Source organism: Pseudorasbora parva, chromosome 15 (assembly GCF_024679245.1).
Source record: "Pseudorasbora parva isolate DD20220531a chromosome 15, ASM2467924v1, whole genome shotgun sequence".
In the NCBI taxonomy this organism is placed as follows: domain Eukaryota; kingdom Metazoa; phylum Chordata; class Actinopteri; order Cypriniformes; family Gobionidae; genus Pseudorasbora; species Pseudorasbora parva.
In genome coordinates, this window is record NC_090186.1 from 18503737 (window position 1) to 18522065 (window position 18329).

Below are 18329 nucleotides of genomic sequence, written 5' to 3' on the forward strand. Positions count from 1 at the left end.
CCCACGCCTCCATTCGGAGACCAGAATCCTCAACATTTGAGAAGGTTGAAGCACCTTGCGTTTGGCGCCTTAGACCACTCGGCCATTCTGACAGTCACAACTGGTTTTCTGATGCTCAGTCTTTTGATTGTCCATGATGGTAAAAACTCAAAAGATAATATAAGATATATTACCATCACATTATTTCAAGTTTTCATTACAAAAGCTACATGTCAGAAGTGGGATTTGAACCCACGCCTCCATTCGGAGACCAGAATCCTCAACATTTGAGAAGGTTGAAGCACCTTGAGTCTGGCGCCTTAGACCACTCGGCCATTCTGACAGCCACAACTGATTGTCTGATGCTCAGTCTTTTCATTTTCCATGATGGTAAAAACGCAAAAGATAATATAAGATATATTACCATCACATTAATTCAAGTTTTCATTTTAAAAGCTACTTGTCAGAAGTGGGATTTGAACCCACGCCTCCATTCAGAGACCTGAATCCTCAACATTTGAGAAGGTTGAAGCACCTTGAGTCTGGCGCCTTAGACCACTCGGCCATTCTGACAGCCACAACTAGCGTTCTGATGCTCAGTCTTTTCATTATTCATGATGGTAAAAACTCAAAAAGGAATATAAGATTCATTACCTTCACGTTAATTCAAGTGTTCATTTTAAAAGCTAGTTGTCAGAAGTGGGATTTGAACCCACGCCTCTATTCGGAGACCAGAATCCTCAACATTTGAGAAGGTTGAAGCACCTTGAGTCTGGCGCCTTAGACCACTCGGCCATTCTGACTGTCACAACTGCTTTTCTGATGCTCGGTCTTTTGATTGTCCATGATGGTAAAAACTCAAAAGATAATATAAGATATATTACCATCACATTATTTCAAGTTTTCATTATAAAAGCTACTTGTCAGAAGTGGGATTTGAAACCACGCCTCCATTCGGAGACCAGAATCCTCAACATTTGAGAAGGTTGAAGCACCTTGAGTCTGGCGCCTTAGACCACTCGGCCATTCTGACAGCCACAACTGGTTTTCTGATGCTCAGTCTTTTGATTGTCCATGATGGTAAAAACTCAAAAGATAATATAAGATATATTACCGTCACATTATTTCAAGTTTTCATTATAAAAGCTACTTGTCAGAAGTGGGATTTGAACCCACGCCTCCATTCGGAGACCAGAATCCTCAACATTTGAGAAGGTTGAAGCACCTTGAGTCTGGCGCCTTAGACCACTCGGCCATTCTGACAGTCAAAACTGGTTTTCTGATGCTCAGTCTTTTGATTGTCCATGATGGTAAAAACTCAAAAGATAATAGGAAATATTACCACGGCATTAATTCAAGTTTTCATTATAATATCTACTTGTCAGAAGTGGGATTTGAACCCATGCCTCCATTCGGAGATCAGAATCCTCAACATTTGAGAAATTTGAAGCAACTTGAGTCTGGCACCTTAGACCACTCGGCCATTCTGACAGTCACAGCTGCTTTTCTGATGCTCAGTCTTTTGATTGTCCATGATGGTAAAAACTCAAACGATAATTTAAGATATATTAACATCACATTATTTCAAGTGTTCATTATAAAAGCTACTTGTCAGAAGTGGGATTTGAACCCACGCCTCCATTCGGAGACCAGAATCCTCAACATTTGAGAAGGTTGAAGCACCTTGAGTCTGGCGCCTTAGACTACTCGGCCATTCTGACACTCACAACTAGCTTTCTGATGCTCAGTCTTTTCATTGTCCATGATGGTAAAAACTCAAAAGATAATATAAGATTCATTACCTTCACGTTAATTCAAGTGTTCATTTTAAAAGCTAGTTGTCAGAAGTGGGATTTGAACCCACGCCTCCATTCGGAGACCAGAATCCTCAACATTTGAGAAGGTTGAAGAACCTTGAGTCTGGCGCCTTAGACAACTCGGCCATTCTGACAGTCACGGCTGCTTTTCTGATGCTCAGTCTTTTGATTTTCCATGATGGTAAAAACTCAAAAGATAATATAAGATATATTACCATCACATTATTTCAAGTTTTCATTACAAAAGCTTCATGTCAGAAGTGGGATTTGAACCCACGCCTCCATTCGGAGACCAGAATCCTCAACATTTGAGAAGGTTGAAGCACCTTGAGTCTGGCGCCTTAGACCACTCGGCCATTCTGACAGTCACAACTGGTTTTCTGATGCTCAGTCTTTTGATTGTCCATGATGGTAAAAACTCAAAAGATAATATAAGATATATTACCATCACATTATTTCAAGTTTTCATTACAAAAGCTACATGTCAAAAGTGGGATTTGAACCCACGCCTCCATTCGGAGACCAGAATCCTCAACATTTGAGAAGGTTGAAGCACCTTGAGTCTGGCGCCTTAGACCACTCGGCCATTCTGACAGCCACAACTGATTGTCTGATGCTCAGTCTTTTCATTGTCCATGATGGTAAAAACGCAAAAGATAATATAAGATATATTACCATCACATTAATTCAAGTTTTCATTTTAAAAGCTACTTGTCAGAAGTGGGATTTGAACCCACGCCTCCATTCAGAGACCTGAATCCTCAACATTTGAGAAGGTTGAAGCACCTTGAGTCTGGCGCCTTAGACCACTCGGCCATTCTGACAGCCACAACTAGCGTTCTGATGCTCAGTCTTTTCATTATTCATGATGGTAAAAACTCAAAAAGGAATATAAGATTCATTACCTTCACGTTAATTCAAGTGTTCATTTTAAAAGCTAGTTGTCAGAAGTGGGATTTGAACCCACGACTCTATTCGGAGACCAGAATCCTCAACATTTGAGAAGGTTGAAGCACCTTGAGTCTGGCGCCTTAGACTACTCGGCCATTCTGACACTCACAAAAAGCTTTCTGATGCTCAGTCTTTTCATTATTCATGATGGTAAAAACTCAAAAAGGAATATAAGATTCATTACCTTCACATTAATTCAAGTGTTCATTTTATAAGCTAGTTGTCAGAAGTGGGATTTGAAGCCATGCCTCCATTCGGAGACCAGAATCTTCAACATTTGAGAAAGTTGAAGCACCTTGAGTCTGGCGCCTTAGACCACTCGGCCACTCTGACAGTCACAGCTGCTTTTCTGATGCTCAGTCTTTTGATTGTCCATGATGGTAAAAACTCAAAAGATAATATAAGATATATTAACATCACATTATTTCAAGTTTTCATTACAAAAGCTACTTGTCAGAAGTGGGATTTGAACCCACGCCTCCATTCGGAGACCAGAATCCTCAACATTTGAGAAGGTTGAAGCACCTTGAGTCTGGCGCCTTAGACCACTCGGCCATTGTGACAGCCACAAATGGTTTTCTGATGCTCAGTCTTTTGATTGTCCATGATGGTAAAAACTCAAAAGATAATTTAAGATATATTACCGTCACATTATTTCAAGTTTTCATTACAAAAGCTACTTGTCAGAAGTGAGATTTGAACCCAGGCCTCCATTCGGAGACCAGAATCCTCAACATTTGAGAAGGTTGAAGCACCTTGAGTCTGGCGCCTTAGACCACTCGGCCATTCTGACAGCCACAACTGGTTTTCTGATGCTCAGTCTTTTGATTGTCCATGATGGTAAAAACTCAAAAGATAATATAAGATATATTACCATCACATTATTTCAAGTTTTCATTATAAAAGCTACTTGTCAGAAGTGGGATTTGAACCCACGCCTCCATTCGGAGACCAGAATCCTCAACATTTGAGAAGGTTGAAGCACCTTGAGTCTGGCGCCTTAGACCACTCGGCCATTCTGACTGTCACAACTGCTTTTCTGATGCTCAGTCTTTTGATTGTCCATGATGGTAAAAACTCAAAAGATAATATAAGATATATTACCGTCACATTATTTCAAGTTTTCATTATAAAAGCTACTTGTCAGAAGTGGTATTTGAACCCACGCCTCCATTCGGAGACCAGAATCCTCTACATTTGAGAAGGTTGAAGCACCTTGAGTCTGGCGCCTTAGACTACTCGGCCATTCTGACACTCACAACTAGCTTTCTGATGCTCAGTCTTTTCATTGTCCATGATGGTAAAAACTCAAAAGATAATATAAGACATATTACCTTCACATTAATTCAAGTTTTCATTATAAAAGCTAGTTGTCAGAAGTGGGATTTGAACCCACGCCTCCATTCGGAGACCAGAATCCTCAACATTTTAGAAGGTTGAAGCACCTTGAGTCTGGCGCCTTAGACCACTCGGCCATTCTGACAGTCACAGCTGCTTTTCTGATGCTCAGTCTTTTGATTGTCCATGATGGTAAAAACTCAACCGATAATATAAGATATATTAACATCACATTATTTCAAGTTTTCATTACAAAAGTTACTTGTCAGAAGTGGGATTTGAACCAACGCCTCCATTCGGAGACCAGAATCCTCAATATTTGAGAAGGTTGAAGCACCTTGGGTCTGGCGCCTTAGACCACTCGGCCATTCTGACAGACACAGCTGCTTTTCTGATGCTCAGTCTTTTGATTGTCCATGATGGTAAAAACTCAAAAGATAAAATAAGATATATTACCATCACATTATTTCAAGTTTTCATTACAAAAGTTACTTGTCAGAAGTGGGATTTGAACCCACGCCTCCATTCGGAGACCAGAATCCTCAACATTTGAGAAGGTTGAAGCACCTTGAGTCTGGCGCCTTAGACCACTCGGCCATTCTGACACTCACAACTAGCTTTCTGATGCTCAGTCTTTTCATTATTCATGATGGTAAAAACTCAAAAAGGAATATAAGATTCATTACCTTCAAGTTAATTCAAGTGTTCATTTTATAAGCTAGCTGTCAGAAGTGGGATTTTAAGCCATGCCTCCATTCGGAGACCAGAATCCTCAACATTTGAGAAGGTTGAAGCACCTTGAGTCTGGCGCCTTAGACCACTCGGCCATTCTGACAGTCACAGCTGCTTTTCTGATGCTCAGTCTTTTGATTGTCCATGATGGTAAAAACTCAAAAGATAATATAAGATATATTAACATCACATTATTTCAAGTTTTCATTACAAAAGCTACTTGCCAGAAGTGGGATTTGAACCCACGCCTCCATTCGGAGACCAGAATCCTCAACATTTGAGAAGGTTGAAGCACCTTGAGTCTGGCGCCTTAGACCACTCGGCCATTGTGACAGACACAAATGGTTTTCTGATGCTCAGTCTTTTGATTGTCCATGATGGTAAAAACTCAAAAGATAATATAAGATATATTACCGTCACATTATTTCAAGTTTTCATTATAAAAGCTACTTGTCAGAAGTGGGATTTGAACCCACGCCTCCATTCGGAGATCAGAATCCTCAACATTTGAGAAATTTGAAGCACCTTGAGTCTGGCGCCTTAGACCACTCGGCCATTCTGACTGTCACAACTGCTTTTCTGATGCTCAGTCTTTTGATTGTCCATGATGGTAAAAACTCAAAAGATAATATAAGATATATTACCGTCACATTATTTCAAGTTTTCATTATAATAGCTACTTGTCAGAAGTGGGATTTGAACCCACGCCTCCATTCGGAGATCAGAATCCTCAGCATTTGAGAAGGTTGAAGCACCTTGAGTCTGGCGCCTTAGACCACTCGGCCATTCTGACAGTCACAGCTGCTTTTCTGATGCTCAGTCTTTTGATTGTCCATGATGGTAAAAACTCAAAAGATAATATAAGATATATTACCATCACATTATTTCAAGTTTTCATTATAATAGCTACTTGTCAGAAGTGGGATTTGAACCCACGCCTCCATTCGGAGACCAGAATCCTCAACATTTGAGAAGGTTGAAGCACCTTGAGTCTGGCGCCTTAGACCACTTGGCCATTCTGACAGTCACAGCTGCTTTTCTGATGCTGAGTCTTTTGATTGTCCATGATGGTAAAAACTCAAAAGATAATAGGAAATATTACCATCACATTATTTCAAGTTTTCATTATAAAAGCTACTTGTCAGAAGTGCGATTTGAACACACGCCTCCATTCGGAGACCAGAATCCTCTACATTTGAGAAGGTTGAAAGACCTTGAGTCTGGCGCCTTAGACTACTCGGCCATTCTGACACTCACAACTAGCTTTCTGATGCTCAGTCTTTTCACTGTCCATGATGGTAAAAACTCAAAAGATAATATAAGATATATTACCTTCACATTAATTCAAGTTTTCATTATAAAAGCTAGTTGTCAGAAGCTGGATTTGAACCCACGCCTCCATTCGGAGACCAGAATCCTCAATATTTGAGAAGGTTGAAGCACCTTGGCCCTCATTTATCAATCTTGCGTAGAAACCGGTGTATATGTTGGCGTAAGATTATGCTTACACTCCTCTCACCGCCTGATTTATGAAACTGTGCGCACCTCTGCAATCCAGGTGTACGCAATACTTGCCCTTGATAAATTCGGCGGCTGAAAACGATCGTCATTAGAATAACACGCCCCTATATATTCAAGTCTCCGCCTCTCCCACGCCCTCATTTTACGTCATGGACAAACAGAAGACGGCAAAGAAGCGAAACTTCTCCGACGTGGAGATCGGGCGCGCTCAATCATCTCACTAGTCCACTAGTCAGGGCACTGATTAGGAAATAAGTCAATGGGCTGACTCCCTGATCAGTGCCCTGACTACTGAACTAGTGAGATGATTGAGACGCGCCCATCGAGACCATCACCAGGGAAGTGAAAAAAAAAAAACGAAATTGTTTTATTTGGGAGTTTAAAGCAGTTTAAAGCTGTTTGGATGATAAATTACCATCACAATGCATTATTTTACAGCACGTTTTGAAACAATTAGCATTTAATTTCGTATCACGGCACATGTAGGCTATTGGGGTGTACAATAGTGATGATGATATGATGTGGAGTAAGATTCATTCACATTAATAATTACATGACAATTTGTAAGATTCTTATTCTTATTATTATGATTATTATTCTTAATGACGCTTGTTATTTAGAAGAAGAGTGTCGTTTTTATTGATTTTATTACTATTATTATTTAAAAGAAGAATGTAATTTTTATTATTTTGTCAGTTTGAATTATTTTAGTCCCAGTCCGTGCGCAGCTGCCGGGCCTGAAACGTCAGATGAAGCGCACAGGCTCGCGACTGGAGGAATATATGCCTACAAATCAAACGCTTTGGTAAAGTCACACAAATTAAACATTGACGTTCATTTTGCACAAAAATAAACACTGAATGTTGTTGTGGTTTTTAACAGTGGGTCATATAGCATATCTTGTCAGTGCGTTTTGTGGCGTTAGGAATTGCTTTTCTGCGCATTTTCCCACTAACTCAAACGTGCGTACACCACCTCCTGAGCTGGCGTAGGATTTGAGTGTGCCGTACGCCAACGTCCATATTGATAAATCTCAAAGTCACCGTGGGTTTGGGTGTACGCAAGGTGTACGCTGGAAATTTGGTGTACGCACTTTTGATAAATGAGGGCCCTTGAGTCTGGCGCCTTAGACCACTCGGCCATTCTGACAGTCACAACTAGCGTTCTGATGCACAGTCTTTTCATTATTCATGATGGTAAAAACTCAAAAAGGAATATAAGATTCATTACCTTCACATTAATTCAAGCGTTCATTAGAAACACTTCTTGTCAGAAGTGGGATTTGAACCCACACCTCCATTCGGAGACCAGAATCCTCAACATTTGAGAAGGTTGAAGCACCTTGAGTCTGGCGCCTTAGACAACTCGGCCATTCTGACAGTCAAACCTAGTTTTTCTGATGCTCAGTCTTTTCATTGTCCATGATGGTAAAAACGCAATAGATAATATAAGATATATTACCATCACATTAATTCAAGTTTTCATTTTAAAAGCTACTCGTCAGAAGTGGGATTTGAACCCACGTCTCCATTCGGAGACCAGAATCCTCAACATTTGAGAAGGTTGAAGCATCTTGAGTCTGGTGCCTTAGACCACTCGGTCATTCTGACAGTCACAACTGATTTTCTGATGCTCAGACTTTTCATTGTCCATGATGGTAAAACTCAAAAGACAATATAATATTTATAACCTTCACATTAATTCAAGCATTCATTAGAAACACTACTTGTCAGAAGTGGGATTTGAACCCACATCTCAGTTCAGAGACCAGAATCCTCAACATTTGAGAAGGTTGAAGCACCTTGAGTCGGGCGCCTTAGACCACAAGGCCATTCTGACAGTCACAACAGGCTTTCTGATGCTCAGTCTTTTCATTATTCATGATGGTAAAAACTCAAAAGGCAATATAAGATTCATTACCTTTACATTAAGTCAAGTTTTCATTATAATAGCGACTTGTCTGAAGTGGGATTTGAACAGTTGAGGACTGTGTTTGCTCAGTCCTGTCACTGTCTATGGTTGAAAAAAAAAACGACAAAAAAACAAAAGTCCTGTCCTTAAAATAATTGCTCCACGGGCTCTGTGGGGTTGATAAAGGCCTTCTGAAGACAATCTATGGAGGACCAATCCTTTAGAAATTAAAAATTAATAATGAATAAGTAAATAAATGAAAAAATAAATAAATACACATATATAAATGAATAAACATATTAATAAATGTGATAGGAAAATAAATAACAGAATAAACAACTTGATAAAATAAATGATTCACTTTTAATCAAATTAAATTTTGAACTTTTAAACTTTTCATTAATTTATTATTTTCTGCTTTTATAAAAAGTATATTTGTTAATTAATTGTAATATTTATTTTTACATTTATTTATTTATGCATTCATTTATTTTTTACATTCATTTATTCCCACATATATTTATTTTTACATTTATTGATCGATTAATTCATTTATTTTTATTTTTCCGTGTGCAACATGGAAAGGAGGAGGCGGTTCTTGTGTAGCTTAAGCACATCATTGGTTGAGAGCTCAAACACAGAATCAATAAAGGAGAGTTATCAGTAAATGACCGCCAGATTGTTATTTCACAGACACCAAACAACTTATCAATGTTTCCAGCAGTTTTTAAATTCATTCGCTAAGTAGCGCAACTCTCTAATGTTATCTGTTTGTGAAACGTCCGCCATAGTACGCACATGCAAGAGCTAAACTTACAACCTGTCGAGTTCAAAATCTGTGCGAGTCAGATGGCACTACTATAAGTACCACTGAAACTTTTCTGTCAATGCGTCAAACTGCTGGAAACATTGATAAGTTGTTTGGTGTCTTTGAAAGAACAATCCGGCTGTCATTTACTGATAACTCTCCTCTATTGGTTGAGAGCTCAAGCACAGAATCAATGATGTGCTGAAGCTATACAAGGACCGCCCTCCTCATTTCCATATTGAACAAGGATAAATAAAAATAAATGAATCAATCGATAAATAAATGTAAAAATAACTACATGTGGGAATAAATGAATGTAAAAAATAAATGCACAAATAAATAAATATGAAAATAAGTGTAAAAAACAAATAATACAATTAATTAACAAATAAATAAGTTACATTTTTTTAAATAAAAGCAGAAAATAATAAATTAAGGGAAATATAATTCAAATTTTTATTTTATTAAAAATGAATCATATTTATTTTATGAAGTCATTTATTGTGTTGTGTTTTTATTTTTTATTTTCACATTTATCAGGATATTCATTTACATATGTGTATTTTTATTTATTTAATTTATTCACTTTTAATTTCTGCAGGTTTGGTCCCTCCATACGAATCGAAGTGTTTGTGTAACAAAAATATCCATATTTAAAGGGGGGGTGAAACACTCAGTTTCAGTCAATCTCATGTCAATCTTGAGTACCTATAGAGTAGTATTGCATCCTTCATATCTCCGAAAAGTCTTTAGTTTTATCATATTTATAAAAGAAATATGGGCTGTACCGAGTCTTTCCGGAAAAAACCGAGCGCCTGGAGGCGTATCGTGTGGGCGGAGCTAAAGAATGACAAGCGCGCAAAGCGGTGACGTCCTCAAGCGTGGAGAAACCCATCTATCTCAGCTAATACAGATAATGATCCACAATCAAATCTGAGGCTGAAATAAATTGAACAGGAGAAACGGCAACATCAGGATGTCCGTCTCTGTGGTATGTACTGTATTTAGGGGCCTTTGTGTGCAGTTTATGAGGACATGATTCGGTTTATGGACTATTGTATGTGACTAGACCTTAGAGGTAGCAAGCAAAACGGTTTTGCACGTCAGAGTCAGAATAGTGTAACGTTATACAGAACAACAATGGAGTAACCGTTAGCGCATTTGAATGACGAAGCACGCGATCGTATCGTTTACTCATGTTTACTCATGCGACGGTAGCCAATAGCAGAGACATTTGAAGTTGATTTACTCACCGGCATCTTCTAAAGCAGGACCGCTCTGTCAAAAACACACTTCTTTGGTATGATTTGGTGAAGTCCTGTGACAGCAGTGACCGTGGAAATCCACTTTGCGACGCGACTGAAGCGATGCCTTGAAGCTTCCCGTCATTTCTGCGTTCAAATCGGTTCAAATGCAGCGCTGCCTTCCCGGAATGCTGTGCTGAAGCGTTGAAGTCGCTCGACGTCACCCATAGGAATAAAGTGGAGCGCGGCGCGTCATAAGTGTTCACGGACGACTGGATCTGCACCTGAGAGACTGTTTACAGCGTGCATTTCCTCTCTCTCCCTCTAGTCACGCGTGCGCGCACCCTACCGGGAGAAGAGCCCATACGGCCCATACAAGGACCCATACTCGAAAAAAACTCGCCGAAACTTGTGAGAAACCGGAAGGAGTATTTTTAACACAGAAATACTCCATCAAACGTCCAACATTAGTTTATGAAACTTTGTCTATGTTTAGGATGGGAATCCAAGTCTTTAAAGGTGTAAAAAGCTCAGTATGCATGAAACAGCATTTCACCCCCCCTTTAAAACTTTTTGAAGTAAGGTTCCAGCAAAAAAAACTTTATATGACAGACAGATGTATTTAAATACAGTCGGTTTTAAATGATTTTCTAGATACCAATGCTACAGCCACTCTAGCCCTCCTCTCTGTAGCTTTAGGTTGATTATTTGTCTGAGTATTTCTCAATTCTTTAACATTTATGCATTTAAGATGAAATTGTGTCTAGATCTCTATCCCAGGGGTTTTCAAACTGGGTTAGGGTTAGTGTTAGGCCCTAAACCCTAACCCCAGAAAATTTCAGAGAATAAAAGACAAAGCAAAAATGTATAAATTGTACCGAACATTCGGATTTAGTTCTAAATGTCTCTCTCCTTTCTTGCTGTATACATACTTTCCAGAATTGTATATATTTGCTTTGTCTCTTTCTTGTGAGTTTTTCTCACTATAATCCCCTTTATCTTGCTCTCTTGGGTTTTAATTTAGTTTTTCATACATAAAAATACACAGATGGGTTTTAGGAAGGGTTATAAAAGGTAACCCTTCCTAAACCTTATAAAAGGTTATAAAAGAACCTTATAAAAGGTTCATTTGGGGTCCTTGGCATCATAAAGTTTGAATAACCCTGCTTTATCCCATTGTTTGTTACAGATGTCTGTACTCAAACCAATATCTCTTTTTTCCTTTTTTCCAACCCATTTTCTCTTTTGTGAAATTATGTAAGACTATTACTTTCTGTTATGTTTAACCTGTCAAGAGTATAAGTAAAGAAGAATACACTCACCGGATCATATTAAAGGGTTAGTTCACCCCAAAATGAAATGTATGTAATTAACTCCTCAGCCTAATGTCGTTCCACACCCGTAAGACCTCCGTTCATCTTCATGTTTCCCCCTTCTAATACATCATTAATTTGAGAGTGTTGTTTGTAAGCTCTATAAAAGCTTTTATTTTACTAACAAGGAAGTTTTCAGCTCTGAAACTTACAGGATATTCTTATATATCTTATATATCATTCTTATATTACCATGACATTTTATATATCTAAGGCTCAAGGGAGGGTTCATTTCTCACTTCATCACACCTTTAAATTTACTCAATTTTCATCATTTACTGCATTGAGCACCAAATATAGTACCTTCAATGCCCTGTAGATGGCAATATTACTTCTTTTGCGTTACAGTTTTTCTGAATTGCTAAAACACTAAATCCCATTCTCTGAACCAAATTCATGATAGCCTAAACCAATTTGTCAAATAAATCACTCTTTCTGTAAAACATTAAACAAGTTCAATCAAATAAATCACTCTTTCTGTAAAACATTAAACAAGTTCAAGGTAGTTTAGACACCATTTGAAAATCTTATACAGTCTTTTTGCAAAATTCTAAGAACATTTGCACTTACTAAAACGCGTATCTCACTGTGATGCACTTATGTTTCAAAATGCTAATCACAGTCGAGCAAAAGTTAGACACAACTAAAATAACAGTTGTCATAAATTGTTCACACTTATTTTTAATGATGTGACCAAACCAACTGTGCATAATACAAGTAAGTTCAGAGTGCCAAAATATTACGTTGAATGTTGGATAGAAACAATATAAGAGGGAGAGGAGGAAGAATATGGGTAAGAGGTGGTGAACAAGGAAGAAGAAGCTGAGGAAGAGAAAGAGCAAGGCACAACAGACGGTTTTTCCCTTTGCCTGGCAAGAGACGATATTGCCTGTGATGTGGACCAAGTTCTCAGGCCAGACCCAACATGAAGACATGATGCTGAGGCAGAATGAATCTCTCACTGAAATCTCACAGATTTTGCAGTTGCACAACTCTTTTGAGTGTACTGTTTGTGCACTTTTTGGCTTTTGCAGTTACTTTATTTTCACAGTGCTGAATATACAGACAGGCATTGGGCCTACTATTATTTGATTTTGAGCACAGATGGGTTTTGAGGCAGTTTTTTGATTTTGCCTGAAAAGTCAGAAGTTCTCTAAATCAAGTTTGAAGACTGGGTTTTTGTCTTTAATGTTTTGAGAAAGTGGGTGATGGTTTCGAGAAATGTGTTTCATGAAAACTGTAATTGCATGTATAAGTTTATAATCAAACCAAATATAATTCAGGTACCAGATTTTTTTTTATTTTATTTGCAGGATACTATAGTTAATTTGAGGATATCAAAATAAAGTAAACTGTTACAAATTGCAGTTTTTCTTGATCGTTCACACACATTTTCTGAACGCATGCCTCATACTTTCAGAACTCTACGCACAAATCAAAACACACACACACACAATGGGCAAAACCCCTCAAATATCCTGCAAAATGAAACCTTACATTCAAAACAATGTTATTTCTTCTCAAATGTTATTTTTATTTTATTTTTTTAATGACACACAAGCCATCATATGAATAGACATTTATAAGAACCAGTAGAACACTGATGTGCTCAATGAAAAACACTTTGGTGAATGAAAAACAGTTACAATAAAAAATGTTGGCATCCATTGCTCCAAAACAGAAGAGTTCACCTGTTGCCCTTTTATGCTAAAGCTCTGTTTGCTAATGGTAAAACTGTCACAGGTGTTTGCCTATGTGATGAGCCAGTCTGCATATTTGAATGGCAGTGTGTTCCTTGTGAAAACAAGAGATTTTCTGCATGAAAATTGTGTCAAATTGAAAGAAGTATGTGTAGAGATCTGAAAAGGTGTGTTTTAGAACTGCAATTTGAATGTAAAGCAGGAACTGTGCTTGTAGTTTAGCAGAATTGCTTCAGGGGGTTCGTGCATAAGATACATGTTGTGGTCATTCTGCCTCAAGAACCAGTATTTGTGTGTAAACAATTGAGAAAAATTGTATACCCAAATATTCTTCATACAGTGAAGTCATACCAGACAAATTACAACAACAAAAAAGGTTAGGACCAAATGTATTCAGACATGACCTAACCATGTTTTACTTAAGTGTTGTTTTTGTTATTTTAATTTTTTTTTATTTTATTGCTAATGCAACCTTTTACACCACAGAATGAACAAAATTAAGCATTGCTTGGTAATTGGTTGACATAAATTGGTATTATCTAATTGTGTGTTTAAATTTAACATCTGACAGCGGATTGGTTGATTGTAATCCATTACTTACATTTATATCAGTTATCTGACATTATTAAGATTAATTTGTTCTGACAGTTTAAGTTTGAGTTATTGTCATATTTTATTGCCATTTTCTAAACTATATGTTATTTATTTTATTATATACATATATATATATATATATATATATATATAGAGAGAGAGAGAGAGAGAGAGAGAGAGAGAGAGAGAGAGAGAGAGAGAGAGAGAGAGAGAGAGAGAGAGAGAGAGAGAGAGAGAGAGAGTTATGGCACGCAAAGAGTCAAGTCAACTTTTTTATGTAGTTCTTTTACAATGATGATTGTTTCAAAGCAGCTTCACAGTGTTAAACAGGAAAATATTGCAACACAATTTGATTCCGCTGTACAGTCGCTCTGCAGAAAACTGAGATGTCATCAGCTCATTTAAATTTATCATTTAGCGACAATGTGGGCAGATCAGTAATATAATTGATATAGTTAATTTAGTAATTTTATTTTATTTGGATATTTAGTTGAAAACTTAGATCAAATTTTTTTGTGTCAAACTTTTTTTCTCTGAGCAAGCCAAGCCAAAGGTGACAGTGGCAAGGCACCAAAACTTAATCTGGGCATAATGGAGAAAAATAAAACTTGGGAGAAACCAGACTCAGTCGGGGTGCCATGTCTCCTCTGGCCTATTAACAAACAGTGTATGCTTATTATTCTGGCAACCTTACAGGTCAGAAATCATATCAGCTGCTTTGAAACATTTTAGCTGCTTTGAAACAATTGTCATTGTTGACTTGACAGAGATGAGAATGGTATGTTTGGACTTATCTAATTCTGGGGAATAAAGTGAATATGCAAAGTCCCAAAAAATCGGCTTGTTCCTTTAAACTTTAGTGTGCATATAGGATAAGATTCTCTAATTTAGTTATATTTTCATTCATTGGCCTACAGTGCATACCCTTACCAAAAAGAAGTATATTTTAAGTTAATTTTATGAAGTACATAGCCTGACAAGCCAGACCCACATCAAGATGTTTGGTCTGGAAACTCACCATTGACAGGGCTCAATCGGAGGGGCGGGATAAACGGTTGTCTTTCAAACTCCTTCTGCACGCGATAGGCTAGCGCTAAGGCCAAGCCCTCAGCCAGAGCCAAGCCCCCAGCCAGTCCTAAGGATCTAGACCCGCCATGGCCCCCCGAGACTCTAGACCCGCCATGGCCTCCCAAGACTCTAGACCCGCCATGGCCTCCTGAGACTCCAGACCCGTCATGGCCTCCCGAGACCCCAGACCCGCCATGGCACCACCCTGAAGGCCCCAGCCAACCAGGTCCCTGTCCCCAGGGCTTCAGGGTGCCCCCACCACCCACCCGGTGGACTTGTTAGGCGCGAGGACGTGTCTACCGGGAGGGGGGAGTTATGTCACATGTCCCTTTGTTCCAGTTTTCCAGCCACAGTTAGTCCCAGAGTGTATTAAGTAATGTCATCTGTGTCTCATCATCTGTGCTACCTGTTCCCCTCATTAGCCCTGTCTTCAGTGTGTATTTAGTTCCCTCATGTTCAGTCCTTCATTGTCCGGTCTCCATTATACCCCGTTGTCTCCACCGTTACAGTTTATGTAAGTATTAGATGTTCAGTGAATATTCAGTTTATTGTAACTAAAGTCTCTTGTGTTTTGGAAGTCTTGAATCCTCCTTCGTCGCATCTACACACCATAACAGTGTAACAGTAGTATACATAGCCTATAAGACTAAATTTCTCATTTGTACTGCATCTGTACTACAATGGAACTAAGTATACTAGTAGTTTACTATTTTAATACATGTAGTGATTTATTTTTTAGTCTATGAAAGTACTCTGAGGTAAATTCTAAGTTTAGTAACTTTATACTGCTCCAAGTATACCAACATCCTACTTATAGTTTACTAGCCTATTTATATATTCTTTTTGCACTTTAAGTATACTACTATGTTCTTAACTATGTATTTTTATTTTTTATACTTGAAATACTGTACTTTTTATTCATTTTAAACAAAAAATGTTCTACCACCATGCATCATTTTTATCAATACTTGAATGTGGGATTCATTCAAAATGCTAAGAAAATTGCATTTTTGTCAAAGACTTTGTACGGATCAGATTTAGAACATTGATCAAAACAAAGATGGGGTAGATTGATTCCATCAACAACACGAAAGCGTAACAGTTGTTTCCTCTTCATGGGTTCTACATTTCCTTCATTAACATTAGGAAGTTTTGATTTACACACTGTTTAATGTTTGTTTTACATTTGCGTGAGCAATCTTCTATCACTTGTTTCTGCTTTTTCTCTTGTGTTTTGATCAGGAGATAGGCTGCTCAATCAAAAGAGTAAACACAGCTACAACAGTATACTTAGAATACTTAATTATACTTAAGTATATCTAGATCAAACGTTTGAGTACAAGTAAGCCAAATATACTTAAACTTTTCTGTCAGTATAAGTAAAGTATACTTCTGAGTTCATAAAAAGTAGACTGGAAATATACTTTCTTATTTTTAGTTTAAAAGACGTAATAGAACACTTGAATAAACATATTTTTCGTAAAGGGTAGTCATTGATAATACATTTTTGACAGGAAAGGTGTTATTGGTTATGCATATTTTCTTTCATGACATTATCAGCATTTCTTACTCATTTTTCTCAGAACTAGTTTTGACATGACGTCATTACACCCTCAAACATTTTTCTATCAAAAGACAATTTTTCAGTTTTAAAATTGCATCCCCTATTATCATCTCTTGTTTCAATTATAAATGATTATTATAAATGTTAGCATTAGGTCAGCTATGGAGGGTATATGGTATATACAGTATATGGAATATAATTATTAATTATTATTATAACTTGATATATATAAAGGATTATTAGGAACACCAGTACTGTGTTTGACCCCCTTTCGCCTTCAGAACTACCTTAATTGACGGCTTAAAATCGGTAAGCCCCACCCCCCTTAGTTACTGCTGCTAACTCGGACAAACAAACGGATTTGCTGTCTTACAATGACAGCTGTCAGTGTGAAAATCTCATCCCAAGGTGTTTTTGGACAAAAACTGTAGCGTCTGAATGATGACCAAACTTAACTGATGGTTTATTAAGTTTATTAGATGAACAAAGAAAGCGTGCGCATTAACGTCTCATTCACAAACTCTCTCTCTCTCTCCGTTGCATTATCATTAACATAGACAGCAAATGACACAAAAACCAGCAGTAGCCATATCACCCTGTAGCCCAAGACTGGTTTCCCACTGAAGCTAAGCAGGGCTGAGCGTGGTCAGTACCTGGATGGAAGACCAACTGGGAAAACTAGGTAGCTTCTGGTAGAGGTGTTAGTGAGGCCAGCAGGGGGTGCTCACCCTGTGGTCTGTGTGGGTCCCAACACCCCAGTATAGTGATGGGGACACTGTACTGTCAAAGAGCACTGTCTTTCAGATGAGACGTTAAACTGAGGTTCTGACTCTGTGGTCATTAAAAATCCACAGTAGGGGATAAATAGTAGGGGTGTAACCCCGGCATCATGGCCAAATTTGCTCACTGGCCTCTGTCCATCATGGCTTCCTAATAATTCCCATATCCTGACTGGCTTCATCACTTGGTCTCCTCTCCACCAATCAGCTGGCGTGTGGTGAGTGTTCTGGCGCAATATGGCTGCCGCCGCATAAAGCGTTGCGTAAAGCGCCTTGAGTGCCTAGAAAAACGCTATATAAATGTAATGAATTATTATTATTATTATTATTATTATTATTATTATTATTATTATTATTATTATTATTATTATTATTATTATTATTAAAAACACTTGTTTAGGGGTTAACAGCTTATGACCCATGACCAGTAGTGAAGAAATGAAGACAGAGTCAGGATTGCAATTAAGTCAAAGAAAAATTTACTTAGAATAGTTTGCAGTTTCAAAAGCAGAAGTCAGCTTCAAGTCTCACAAGGAGTTTGTACACTCCCTCTCTCACCGTCTCGTTGCCTCGCCCTATCGTACATACAATTGTCCCAACAATTATACAATTTTCAAGGTCTTATCCACATCATTACTGCATTGTGGATGGTTCTGATTGGCTCAGAGACAATGCACAGTCATGGTAAATTTCCACTCATGTCAGTTAATCTGATGCACATTTCCATAGACGTGTCACTTGTTGACGCTTTCACCCCGGAATTAGGCCCGTAGTGACCTTCCAGATCTGGAGCAGGCACCAGCTTGCCCAGAAAAACAAGTCCACCTATCTCTTAGGGTGCCCATTTTACACCATTCTGATCTGTAACATAGAATATTGCGCACATACACAGATACACAGTCTCTCCAAGGTTGGAGCTGATTAAGCTCCAGTTCTAACCAGTTCTTACC

General features: G+C 38.1%; 8 non-coding genes across 8 annotated transcripts; all 8 read right to left on the reverse strand.

Annotated features, from left to right (window-relative positions):
• Positions 1-210: 210 nt before the first annotated feature.
• trnal-caa (transfer RNA leucine (anticodon CAA)) lies at positions 211-322 on the reverse strand. Its single transcript has 2 exons — positions 285-322; positions 211-256 (listed from the first exon to the last, which is right to left on the reverse strand). It is a non-coding gene; the product is annotated as a tRNA-Leu (tRNA).
• An 808-nt stretch (positions 323-1130) lies between these two features.
• On the reverse strand, positions 1131-1242 carry trnal-caa (transfer RNA leucine (anticodon CAA)). Its single transcript has 2 exons — positions 1205-1242; positions 1131-1176 (listed from the first exon to the last, which is right to left on the reverse strand). It is a non-coding gene; the product is annotated as a tRNA-Leu (tRNA).
• An 806-nt stretch (positions 1243-2048) lies between these two features.
• On the reverse strand, positions 2049-2160 carry trnal-caa (transfer RNA leucine (anticodon CAA)). Its single transcript has 2 exons — positions 2123-2160; positions 2049-2094 (listed from the first exon to the last, which is right to left on the reverse strand). It is a non-coding gene; the product is annotated as a tRNA-Leu (tRNA).
• Positions 2161-2278: 118 nt separating this feature from the next.
• Positions 2279-2390, reverse strand: trnal-caa (transfer RNA leucine (anticodon CAA)). Its single transcript has 2 exons — positions 2353-2390; positions 2279-2324 (listed from the first exon to the last, which is right to left on the reverse strand). It is a non-coding gene; the product is annotated as a tRNA-Leu (tRNA).
• Positions 2391-3658: 1268 nt separating this feature from the next.
• On the reverse strand, positions 3659-3770 carry trnal-caa (transfer RNA leucine (anticodon CAA)). The gene is made up of 2 exons: positions 3733-3770; positions 3659-3704 (listed from the first exon to the last, which is right to left on the reverse strand). It is a non-coding gene; the product is annotated as a tRNA-Leu (tRNA).
• A 348-nt stretch (positions 3771-4118) lies between these two features.
• trnal-caa (transfer RNA leucine (anticodon CAA)) lies at positions 4119-4230 on the reverse strand. The gene is made up of 2 exons: positions 4193-4230; positions 4119-4164 (listed from the first exon to the last, which is right to left on the reverse strand). It is a non-coding gene; the product is annotated as a tRNA-Leu (tRNA).
• A 348-nt stretch (positions 4231-4578) lies between these two features.
• On the reverse strand, positions 4579-4690 carry trnal-caa (transfer RNA leucine (anticodon CAA)). The gene is made up of 2 exons: positions 4653-4690; positions 4579-4624 (listed from the first exon to the last, which is right to left on the reverse strand). It is a non-coding gene; the product is annotated as a tRNA-Leu (tRNA).
• Positions 4691-5728: 1038 nt separating this feature from the next.
• trnal-caa (transfer RNA leucine (anticodon CAA)) lies at positions 5729-5840 on the reverse strand. The gene is made up of 2 exons: positions 5803-5840; positions 5729-5774 (listed from the first exon to the last, which is right to left on the reverse strand). It is a non-coding gene; the product is annotated as a tRNA-Leu (tRNA).
• Between the last annotated feature and the right edge of the window lie 12489 nt (positions 5841-18329).